Genomic DNA, 13,044 nt, shown 5'->3' on the forward strand with positions numbered 1-13,044 from the left:
GACGTTCTCGTTACAACTTGGTCAAATGGGAAACTCGTATGTCTATTTATAAACATCGTTCGCCGTTGGCGTTCGGTTCCGTTCAAGATGAACCAACTTTATCTTTTGCCGTTTACCGTTGTAACTTGTAGCATAGAATACACCAACCCTTCTGTGGTTGTAGTCACGATCACAGAACATAAAAAAACTGTATCTTTGTCATCGCAGCCAATAGCGATACCGAAAAAGTACAAAACAAATCAAACTAAATTATTTGTTTATGTTTGTATTGTCACGTGTTTATAAAGTGAAATAGTTTAGATAATTTAATTTATATCCCCTACACAGACCATACATACTCCATGTATGGTTTGTGACATAATCATCGAGCAAATACAAAATACACCTATAGGTGTGTTCGGCAGTCAAACTGTTAACAAATAAATTAAGGAAATAATTATAAGGAAATAATAATAAAATTTAATAATAATAAGGAAATAAAAATGAATTACTATTAATTGAATTGAAAATATTTGCGGCCACTTTTTGACTGGCAACCTATTATCAATGTGTTCTCCTAATTTGTATGTAAAAATGTGAGTTTGATAGGTGATTTGTGAGTTTGAACGTAGTTATTCTGTAGCGGGATATTTGAAAATATTTCAGCAACATCCATAAAATAAAGTCAAAGTCAAATGTCATATGTCATTAGCATTCGTACTTTTTATGTACGTCTTAAAAATTGTGTTAGTAGAGGGGTTGATCTTTTTTGCAAAAACCAAAGTGTAATAAGTTTTAGTTTTATATTAAATGAATTAAATGAAGTATTTATAAAATCAAGCAGTTTCGTTACGAAACCAAGTAAAGAAACGTATGTATTACATTCAATATTATTCACCCACTTTAAAATCAATAACCCAATATGACATTTTTAACTAGAGAGGAAAACAAGTACTTGTATATTATTCTATACTCTTTTTAGGTCTGTTAAAATAAATTAAATCATATTATGTGAGATAGCCCGGTCTAAGCAGCAGTTGCTTTTTAAAGCATGCCTCTTAATTTTAGAATTACCTAACTGGGTTCATTAGGGAAATACTACAAAATTTGCCACAGGTCTTCTTTTTCGGTATTTTTTAAAAAGTATTGCACAATTTACATTCAAAAGCCTATACTTTGTTTTAAATTCAGCTTGAATTATTTCTAACCCTGTAGTTAATTGGAGGAATAGTTTAAAGTTTAAAAACCAAATTCTTGTAGAGAGTAATGTGCAGACATGCATTTTAAGTGTATTAAGCATAAGCCTAAATGCTATAATGATTACAGTCTATATTGTAGTTCTGTAGTCTTCCACAACATTCTCCAATACTTCTAAATCTTGCATAAAATTTGGCACTTTATATTACACATATTGACAGTTTGTGTTAAAAGATTATGCATTTTCAGTGATCCTTGCTAATATAAAATTTTACCAAAGGTCTTAAAGGTAATAGTCTTTTTTTATGGCAGCTTTTTTAAAGAATGCATAATATGATGGTACATAAAGGTGACTAGCTTTCTTGGGAGGCCTTGAGCCATAGAAGGTCATTTCTGTGAGCAGTACTGATTTTTGGATTATTTTTTAGAAATTTTTAATAAGGCCCAGCTGTGTGATGTTTTCTAGATGGTTCTTTGGAATGATACCTCTAGTAGAAAGGTTAATGAGTATTGTCTGTGTACTTTATCGTCATGGATATCATCAATAAATGTTGTTTGTCTATTTGATTTATTAACTAGTTTGCTTTCTATATGCTTTACCTGCTTTAGGTCATTCAAATACTACTGAATCATATGTTTACCTGGATAATCCAACCCATAATAGTTCAAGGTTTCAAAAAGTATATCATGTGAATCACAGTGAATGGCACTAAACAAGTCACATAAAATGAAGATAACAATTTGCCCACTCTTAAAGCCATCAGTTATGAAGTCACATACAGCTAATATAGCCCATGTTGTTGTCCTGTTTTTACTAAAAACAAACTTCCTTGAGTAACAGGTTGTTTATTTCAAATTATTCATATAATTGTTGTTTTAGGATGACTTGGAAATTTTTTAAGAAAGTTGGTATTATTGAAACAGGGTGATAGTTGGACAAATCAGTTATATCATTTTTGTTTTGAAAAATTGGGACTAATTTACTTATTTTGAACACTTCAAGATACCATGTTTAAGGCTGTTTTAGCAGTTCAAGCCAACTGCGATTTGAAATGGGCGTATCACTTACTTTTCTACACTGCTTACGCGAGACCATCTTTACTCAGTGCCGCCGGCCGACGGGTAGTTTAATGACAACAAATACATTATTCTCCATTCAAATTAGTTTTAACACGAACTAACTGTCCGTACGTTCATGAGATTTGACGTCACGAAGGCGATAACGATGAAACTAAGCCCAATGATGAGTAACACGTTTCACTATTAGATTTCTGTATTTTTTAGCAATTTTCTTTAAAGTTGGAACACGCTTTTCTCGATTATTACTGGACACAGAAAGGTGAAACAAAAATCAACGATTACAGAAAAAAAACTCTTTCGCGTGATGGGCGTAAAAAGTTTGGTTATAATAGAACGTTAAACAGTATATTCCAATTTTTCAACAGAAGTTTCAAAAAAATAAAAAAAGTAAAACCATCAGTTTAAAGGCAACATAATTTAGAATAACGTGTCCAAATTTCAAGACATTTTGTCAGTAAATAACAGAGAAAACACTGTCCCTAGGTTTTGATGCACCGATAAAACAGCCTTAATGCACTTGTTAAAGGTTGTCAAGAGTGGATAGGACAGTCTGTCACCAAGCGCTGAGAGTAGTGCATCACTTAAATCATAATAGTGTTCCCTCTCTTTTTTCTTTAGATCATGTACTTAATATTTTACTGAAATTTTGACTTTACAAAAAGTTGGACTTTAATAATTTTTACTTCTTTACAAATAACATAGGTGACACATTTACCAATGGTAGAGATAGTTCAAACACTCCTGACCATGGAGCTGCGTGAAGGGGGAGTCAAATTCACGTAAAGGCAGAAAGGTTCTATTGTAAGTGGAATTATACAGTGAATAGTACAATGCGTTTCGCATGGAAATGGGGACTAAACCAAATTTCGTCTACTGTGCAGTGGTCAGGAGTGCTTGCACTATCTCTAAAACATTGATTTCTGCAAAAAAATTGTTACATCCATTGGCATCTAAATTAACAGTTAACTTTGTCTTTTTTTTAAGTCATACTTTTTAATAAGGTTTCATGAAGCTTTAGAAATATTATCAGTATTAAGAATATACCTAGTTGAAATCAACTAGTTTTTTGCTCAGTTTATTTCTAGTTGGAATCTCTTACAGAGTGCATTTTGCTCTGTCTTAGACATACAGTTAGAGCCTGGGTCAGAAGAGTACCAGAAAATCTATCCCAAGCCCTTTCACTTCTCTATCATCTAGATATTTTAGAACCTTTCCCAGAAATTTAGAGCAGTTTTTAGTTACATTTTCTTTCTCTAGTTTCATTATCTAAAAGTCACATTTTTTGTACCTTTTTATGCAAGTCTTTGAATGTATGAATTAATGCAATGATTAGTTTTATTTTTCAAAAATTTACTTTTGTATATATCAGTTCCTATTCCCTCATTATGATCTGGCAGACTTAAATTAAAAACATTTACAGTAAGATCATATTATATATTCTTAGTTTATTAATAGAATCTAGTTAGTAAAGACCTGATCCCTACAGTTGTTTTAAAGATCATGTTCTGTTTCAACTTCATTGTTAAATTGTAAAATAAATCTAATCATTTGGAAATTGTTAAAAATAATGAAGAGAAAATTGTAATATGGAATGGATGATTCCATTGATACCATCCTACCTTTTATATTTTAGTAAAGTGCGAAAAGCACCTTAGCGTGATTAATTTCTTATTTGTAAATCCAATTAAGTTGGTTAGGACCCTTAATGAAATATATACCAACTGATCACCTTAATGTGTACTCTTTATAATGTATTTTTAAGATTTCTATATTTAATATTGCAACAGTACAATCTAATAGTAATTTATTGCTGTTGGATGGATCAAGTGAAATTACATATTTGGGACAGAAAACGCCACCAGAGTCACCTCTCTACTAGTTCCCACTACATTTTTATTTGTGGGATCAGAAGAGTTGCTTATTTTTGAGTCTTCTAGGCCATGTGCATATGTGTATGTGTATTTTGTGTTTGGGTGTGTATACGCATGTGTGTTTATTTGTAAGTGAGTGTCATTTTCAATCAATAAGTGTACAGTTAATGACATACCTATAGCCAATATTTCATGTTCTCAGTTGATCAGCAGGTTTTGCTTATTCACACCTCCCAAAAGTAACGCAACTAGAATTTTCCTGGGGGGGGGGGATTGGTTGGGAACCGAAATTTTTTTTATGCTACCTCAATTATTTTGAGTCCTTAAAATTTGTGTGGATATTGTGTGCGGAATAGTGCGCTGGGGGGCACCACCAAACCATCAAATTTATTTTTATACACACCTGTTGAAATAGACTGGTAGTGTTTAAGAAATGTGAGTGCCCTCTATGTATATGTTTTATAAGATTTATATGTGTAATGGTAGCAGTATACATGTAACGAACACAAAAACTTGTGGAAAATTGTATTAGTACCAGGTTATTCTGTCTGGTAAAACAAAAACTGAAATTCTTAAGAACTGCATATAATATTTTTAAATGAAACACAACTGAAAAATATTGTAAAATATATATTTATATAAAAGATTATACAAAAATTTATGAAAATATTATTAATATAAATATTAAAATCTACTATGTATATATTGTGTTAACATTATAATGAACAAGAAATAATGCCAAAAGAATGGAGTGGCTGTATTATCGTGCCAATACATAAAAAAGGCAGAAAGGATACATGTGGCAACTACAGGGGAATCTCACTAATCGGTACTACATATAAGATATTAGCTTCAGTTGTACTAAAATGGTTACTGCCATATACAGAGGAAATTATTGGCGATTACCAATGTGGCTTTAGGCCTGGAAGATCAACAATCGAACAAATATTTACTATCGGACAAATGCTAGAAAAGTATTGGGAATATAATAAAGAAGTACACCAGATCTTCAAAGATTTCAAACAAGCATATGATTCCATAGATCGCTTAAAACTGTGGAGTGCAATGATGGAGTTAGGCGTACCAAAGAAGCTGACGATGATTGCGAGAATGTGTGTCAACAATTCCTTTGCACAAATTAGAATAGGAGGCAAAACTTCAAAGGCTTTCGGCATAAGCACCGGACTCAGACAGGGAGACCCGCTGTCCCCATTACTATTTAACCTAGCATTGGAATATGCAATGCGAAAAATCTATACCAGAGTCAAACCAGACATAACTGCCAGAGGAGCAAAGATTATTCTCGCATTTGCAGATGATGTAGATGCAGTAGCACAGACAACACTAGAAGTTAAGGATATAGTATCGAACTTTGAAGAAGCAACACTAAGCGTAGGCCTGAAAATAAACGAAGAAAAAACTAAATACATGGTCGTATCAAAAAAGGAACGACAGCGAATAAGACAAAACATTACCATAAACGATCATAATTTTGAGGTGGTCAAAGAATTCAAATACCTAGGAGCAACAATTACCAGTGAAAACACAGGAGAACGGGAGGTTGAAATACGAATACTGGCGGGGAATAAATCATTCTTTGCCATTCAACATCTAATGAGGTCAAAGCTTCTCTCAAGGCGTGCCAAAATCCAAATGTACAAATCCATAATACGACCAGCAGTGACATATGGAAGTGAAACATGGACATTGAGAAAGAAAGAAATTAATAAGCTATTAGTATGGGAACGCAAAATCCTGCGAATTATATATGGTCCTTGCAGGGACAGCGTGACAAATGAATGGAGGAGCAGATACAACAATGAAATAGAGACTCTCTTCGGGAAAGGAAACATCGTAAGATACATAAAAGCCAATAGATTAAGATGGGCAGGCCACGTGGTACGGAGTGATGACGACAGACTGATTAGCAATGTGTTTTGGGAAAGACCAGATGGTAGAAGATCGACAGGAAGGCCTAGAAAAAGGTGGAAAGACGCAGTCAGGGAAGACCTGGAGAAGATGGAAGTAAGGCCATGGGAAATAATACACAGGATCGGAATCAATGGAAGGCAATAGTAAACGCGGCAAAAACTCACGAAGAGTTGTAAAAGCCAATGATGATGATGATTAAAACATGAAAAACATAAAGCAGGTTTTCGCTTGCAGATATCACAATATGTAGTGACTTTAGTTACCTTTCTATCGGAGTCTTTACGTTTCATTGTTTCTGTCAGCTTTTTATAGCATTCTGCACAATTTCACCTTTTTTTAGTTCCTGTTCCTTCGGGCTTGGTCAGTATATGTTTTGTCCTAAAAGAAGATTGAACCGTTGTTTGTTCTACAGATTCTGATTTATTGGCAAGTTGAAATGCGGCTTCTTATCAAAATTTTATTAAAGCCCACTTAATATTTGAGTTTATTTTATTGCAAATTATCCAGGCATTCACTAAAGCTGCCCCAAACATTAATTCAAAAGCAACTTTTTGTACCACTTCATTGTCTTTTAAGAGGGGTACAATATGCTGACATTTGATCATATGAATCAACTCCTTTTTGGCCTTGTAATCAATAACACAAAGAGACTTTAAAATACTTTCTTGTTTTCTATTTTTTGGTCTTATGAAGAGCAGTGCTGTGCTCTCCTTTACTTGTTATCATTAAAACAGGCCACTTATCTTGCTACTTAATAATTTTTATTTCTTTTTCTTGCACATACCTATCACTTCATTAGATCTAATTTTGTTTGTAATAAATGTTTTAGGGAGGCCTTTACAGTTGCTTCTTAAAGTTCCACAGTAAAAGTTCTTATTTCTAATGATCTTCTAATGGTAAGCTAGAGTCAAAATTATCAGCATACAGTGTTCTTCCTGTGTCTAGTAGGGTATCCATAATTGTCATAACATTATTTGTATTCCCCTTACTTGCAATGGGATCTTCTTTACCACAGTATACTTTAATTCTGTAAGTGTAACCATTTGTTGAACAAAGTTTATACAGCTTTACACTATACTTGTGACACTTATTTTTAATGTATTGACATATCCCCGAGCATTCTCTCCAAGAAACCAAACTTACGTCATTAACAATGTACCTCCGAATAGGCTTCGATAGGACTAATGGAGTCAGTCTGAAAGTTAATCACTGAATTCACTGAATATTCATTTACAACAATATATGATTATCCTTATTTAATTATATCCATTCATCCAAAGCTGCTATGTCACCGAAATTTTCACTTGAAGATGTTGAACTTTGGTCTCCTGTTTAGGCACCAAAATGCAAATAAGAGAAAAATTACTTTTCTCACTTACTTGCATTCTCAAGACGCTCACTGTCACTCTCAGAACTGATTTCATATTCACTGTCTCGATCTGAACTAGTTGAGGACTCAGAAGGATCATAATTAGGATCACAGTCCGAATTCTTGCTAAAAGGTTTTCTCTCTGAATCGCTCAAAGTATTTATAATCGATACTTAATGTACATTTAAATTTTGGTTAGATTCTATACCTTAACCACTTGTTCATTTCTAATGGCAATTTGCAAAGCTAAATTTAATAATTTGTTTGTTCTACTAGTTCTGTTACTAATTCTTTCTAATGATATTTCAAACACTATTGCTTTACTGAGACAACTGGGAATCACAAATTCACAAACTACATTTTCCTATAACAGATAAATTCGTCTGGGAATCCCATATTAGAAAATAAATAACTTGTATGTGTTAGGGGTGGAATATGTCTGGTAGTAAATTATCCTTTTATTACACAGTTTTCTTTGAGACAAGAAAATAGGTACCTGTAATGTTAGTTTATATTAACTGTTTAGTTTGCATGTTAATCACAAGATGGAAATACATGTATTTATTATTAGCTGTGTTTTAGGCAAACATAGTTTCCACTTCCAGTCTTTTTTAGTTGATGGCGCAGAGAAGGTGTTTAAGTGGTTTCTTTGTTTATTTTGTGAGCCAAGATGTTTATAAAATAATACACATAACCATATTTAATATTTATTAAAAATATTTGGAGTACATCAATAATAAAATTGGTTTTTGGTTAATTAAAGTGGGCACAGAACATTTCATTTCAAAATAAGGTAATAAAATAAGAAATATACCTTTTTCATTTTGTCCAACTGGTAAGTTATGGTAATTTCAATTAAAAAATGTAATTATATTTTGTATTATTGATGATTTGGTCTAAATCCATGGTTTTTATTAGCCCATTCTTCAGGAGACATATCAGAAAATTGATTTATACCCATAGTATATGTAGTTTCACCTTTTTCATACTTTTTATTGTGCTCTTCTATTTTTCGCAAATTGTCTTGGAATATTTTAAACCTATTTTTGTCCTCTTCTGGAGATTCGTAAGATTTCTGGAACTTTTGCTAAAAACACATATGAATTATTAAAAAAAAAATGATAGAAAGTGAAGAATGTAAGACATAGTTTAGCAATGCACAATGGTATGAGTATGATGACATAGTAGACAATACTTCTCGTCTGTATGGGGATAAAACGATTTGGTGTTTTGTAACCTTCTCATCTGCACTTTCCCAGAACTGTTTCAGTACTCCTTTTCTCATCGTGATGATATTGTATTGTATACAGTACAGAAACATTTAAAATTTTTTGTTTTCTTTCCATTCAATCACCAATTTGTGGTACCGATCGTCTAACTACATACCACAGAACCATTCCAATGATCAACAAGCTGAGCGATAACTTATTCGATACAAAAATTTTATGGAACATTCTCCTACCACTGATCTCTAGGCAGAGTAACATTTTTCCGTAGACATCTTTGCTACTTGTATAGTGATAATATGCTTTCTATTGGCAGTTTTAAGTTCCTAAGTGTCTTAAGTCTCTTCTTACAATAGTATAAGTGGTTCCAATACTGATAACTACTACTACTAGACTATTTCTACTACGATGCAGCCGTGACCAGGTGAGATATCAGACACATTAGTCATCAGTCAGCTTATGCATTCCAAAGCATATTTGAATTCTTTCCCGTTGAAAATTTCCGTCATTCACAAAGTAAATACATCCTAACAATAAATATTTTTATAAAATACTAAACTCAAAACTTAAGTATACACTTAAACAGCGTGAAAAATATGAATATGTGAGAAATCAGAAATCACAAAATTTACACTACATATAAGCAGTTTTCTGTAGATGTGACTCAACTTTATATGAATGTTATAGGTATTATATTCAGTGATAGGACTGCCTATTAGTGGGTGTGATAATCAGTTTAAGTGGGCAGATCAGTTTAATCACTACTCAAGAATTTATTATATGAGTCAGTTTTTTACTTCTAAGGATCATAAAATCATAATATTGTCGCTACATTTGTGATTTTTTTATACTATGTTTATACTATATATTTTTATGCTTGTTTGAAAATTGAGAGTGAAAAATTTACAATGTTTTATCCATTTTTAAAAATCATTATCGATAAAAAATACGAAATAGAAACTACTTACTTTAAATTCAGCAAACTGTTCTTGATCATTCAAAGCAATTGCATTCGCCATTACGTAAACTGCAAAGAAAACAAGAAAATATTTATAAATCATTTTAAATTTAACTTAGATACACGAATAAAGGAGATAACTAAATAGATCCGTGAAGTATATATTTTATACTGTAACGATATTAAGATACTGAACCATTCAAATTTCTGACAAGATCGTTTTCTCAATATTTTTATCGATTTTATCAGATTTTATCGAAATAACCTTCGGAATGTACGTGGCGCATATTTTTCAGTTTATTATTTCTGAAGAGACATCATGATTGCTGAATAGGAAAAGCTATCATCTATTTTTATCGCGTATAATCAAGTGATATACGTAAAGTATCAAGTTTCATTTAAAATTCAAATGCTTTATATTAATAAATGAAAGATAATTACCGAGTGTGAAAAAATTAACATTTACTACTGACTATTTCACTATACTATTTTTAACCGATAAAACGTCATAGCAGCACCACGTTTCCTACTGACAAAACTCCTTCTTGTCCGTGATTTCTCTTATGACAGATCCGTCACGAAGGTGTCTGGTAATTCTATTGTTATCAGTTTGACAAACGTCATTGATTCGTAATCAATTATAGACCGATATAATGAATCCAGACGAAACATCAAGATTTGGATGCCAATCAGGTGAATAAATTAAATCGGATTCCGATTCCGCCCTTAAAAATATATCAAAAAATGTCAAAACGGAAATACTTCCGGTTTTGAGAAAATTAATAAAAACTGTGTTACTCACAAACAACGATAGGCTTATATCTGATGTTTTTATGGGATTAAGCCACAATTAATTATAATAGACCAGGGCGGATCTGTTTTGAGGTGGATGTGAGAGGTGACATTGATTTTTTTTATGATAGGCTGTCAAAATAATCTGATTTCAATTACAGGGTTACGCAATTGAACTGTTACCTATTCAAACGACCATAATTTTTTTGTGTGAAATTATTTTTTATTGATTCAAATGACAAAAATGTGTGAAAATAATAAAAATTTCAGAATCCACTCACTTTAGCTCGATGTGGCCACCTTTTGCCTTGACTGTGGCATTCAAACCATCAAAAAACGAGTTGCATGCTGCACGAATGTGATCTTCCGGTATTTTGGCCCATTCACGTATAACTGCTTTCTTCAGCGCATTCATACTGGCATATTTTTTAGTCCTCGCCTTGCTCTCCAAAATGGACCAGATGGAATAGTCCATCGGATTTGCGTCTGGCGAATTCGAAAGCTATTGTGTGGGTGGATGAAATGAAGTGTGAAACATGGTTTTTTAACCATTCTTGGTTCACATTAGCTTTATGAGACGGTGCCGAGTCTTGTTGGAACGATCTTTTTGTTCTACTCTAATGCACAGGTATTCGGTTTTCTTTTCATTTACTTATAGACCCCATATATCATACTCTTTAATTAATTTTTGTGCCATATAGTTTAAATCGTCATAATCTTGAGCCATTATTACTTGATCTTCCACAAAGTTGAGCGTATATATCATAGTGTTGGTGAGCGGTATCCCCATTCTCCTGCATTTTTGTTTCCATCTTTTTAAAGCACTACGCAATCACACTATTACGTTTAAATTCCATTGCGAATAACTTTTGTTGTATGTATAAAACTTAAATGCAAATACTTTTGACGGCTTATAAACATACTGAAGTGTTATCAGGCCAACTTTGACGTAGCTGTCATTATCGATTTGCCAGATATATCGACGTGAAGTTGGTAACAGCTCAATTGCGTAACCCTGTATATAAAGTACGTTAGATACGTAGAGTGCTTTTTTATATGTTAAAAAATTGGCAAACTTCTATACAGTCTAGTTTTTGTTGTGCAAGATTTTAAAGAATTTCATTTTTTTTAAATTTCGATTGCAAAATTATTATGCAAAATCTTTTAAATCCATTTTAATGAAATTTGGTGGACTGTTTTATTGCATTATAAAGATTTTCTAGGCGAATTATGAAGGTCCCAAGTGCAATCTAAGTTGTTGAAAAACATTAAATAAGAAAAAGCTTGTTTCCCCTCTTTTTTTTGTATTTATTGCTATCTTGCAGCAAGGGTAACAAATTAATACAATTTTAACCAGTCGTATCTTATAGATTATATTTTATTACAACTTTGCTCCAAAACTAATCATTTTAAAGTTATAAGCAAAGAAAGTAGAAAAAAACGATGTTTTTAGTAATTTTTAAATATTTTAATTTTATAAGCATTTTCCCGACCTATTTGAGAGGGAAGATAAATCAATTATTACTACGTAAGTTATCACACAACTTTTCCTGCAAAATCCGAATGTCACCTCTCATATCCAAATGTAGTAGTTTTTCACAAATCCGCACTGGTCTATAATGAAAATTACATTTTATAATTGTTTATAATCCATATTCCATATCCAATTCCATACCGGAAATAGTTTTCAAAAAATTGCGTTAAAAAAAATAACTCCCTAATTTAAAATAATCTTTCTTGAAAATGACTCCCGGAATGGAAATTGAAACGTCAAAACAATTATAAAATGTAATTTTTATTAAAATCAGTTGTGGCTTAATCCAATATAAACATAATATTTAACTTAATGCCACACATTTAACTTCCGGTTGCAAAAATTTTTCACTTCCGGTGAAAATTTTTATTAACTTTCGGTTTATATTTGATCTTTTTAGATGTAGATTTAGTCGTGGAACATGCAACAGTTGTTAAAAATTAGAAATTTTCATTATTTCGATCAACAACTTTGCCTGAAAAATAAAAATTCGCGCAGAAAAATAGTTTTCGCACCAATAAAGATTTTCGCCCCTTCACATGGGTTCAAAATGTGAATACTAATTAAATGATCGGATATTTTGTGATCTTGAATGCTAATATTATTATATAATTATATATTAATATTTTTCAATAATTTAGATGCACAACGAAAGAAAAATTATGAAATATACCTAAGGTTAGGGATATTTTTATACAAATAAATATACAAATATTTTTTTTGTACAGTTATGTTTGTGTTATTGTATGATATAAAATTTTCCTTTAGGTCCAGCGCCCACGGCGCCACTGTTTTAAAACAACTGTTGAAAACGAGTTTTATCTGCAATCGGTTTAGAACCTAAATAAAACCAGTCTCCGCTCACGAAGGGACTGTTATACATCAGTTGGGCTATAATAAAATGTTAATGTGGTAAAATGGTGGGTGTTCAAAAATTAGCTTTTAAAATAGTTATTTTTTTTTAATTAATTATTTTTTAATTAATCATTAAATTATTAATAATTTAATTATTTTTTAAAATAGTTAAGTTTTTTGGGAAAAAAGAAAAAGAAACTGTGCTTCTGTTCACAAATATATTTCTGTTTAGTTAATATAATTATTGCTTT

At 31.8% G+C, this 13,044-nt stretch overlaps 1 protein-coding gene and 1 long non-coding RNA gene across 4 annotated transcripts in view; one reads left to right on the top strand and one right to left on the bottom strand.

Moving 5' to 3' along the window:
* The first annotated feature begins 691 nt into the window (after positions 1–691).
* Positions 692–13,044, top strand: part of Srrm234 (Serine-arginine repetitive matrix 2/3/4) — an 88,637-nt gene continuing 76,284 nt past the window's right edge. For all 3 annotated transcript variants that reach the window (XM_072536983.1, XM_072536984.1, XM_072536985.1), the window contains exon 1: positions 692–850. The gene's annotated coding sequence lies outside the window, so the exon portion shown is untranslated. The remainder of the gene's footprint in view (positions 851–13,044) is intronic.
* Positions 8,289–10,148, bottom strand: LOC140446223 (uncharacterized). Its single transcript, XR_011951468.1, has 2 exons — positions 9,623–10,148; positions 8,289–8,515 (listed from the first exon to the last, which is right to left on the bottom strand). It is a non-coding gene; the product is annotated as an uncharacterized lncRNA (long non-coding RNA).

Source organism: Diabrotica undecimpunctata, chromosome 7 (assembly GCF_040954645.1).
Source record: "Diabrotica undecimpunctata isolate CICGRU chromosome 7, icDiaUnde3, whole genome shotgun sequence".
Lineage (NCBI taxonomy): Eukaryota > Metazoa > Arthropoda > Insecta > Coleoptera > Chrysomelidae > Diabrotica > Diabrotica undecimpunctata.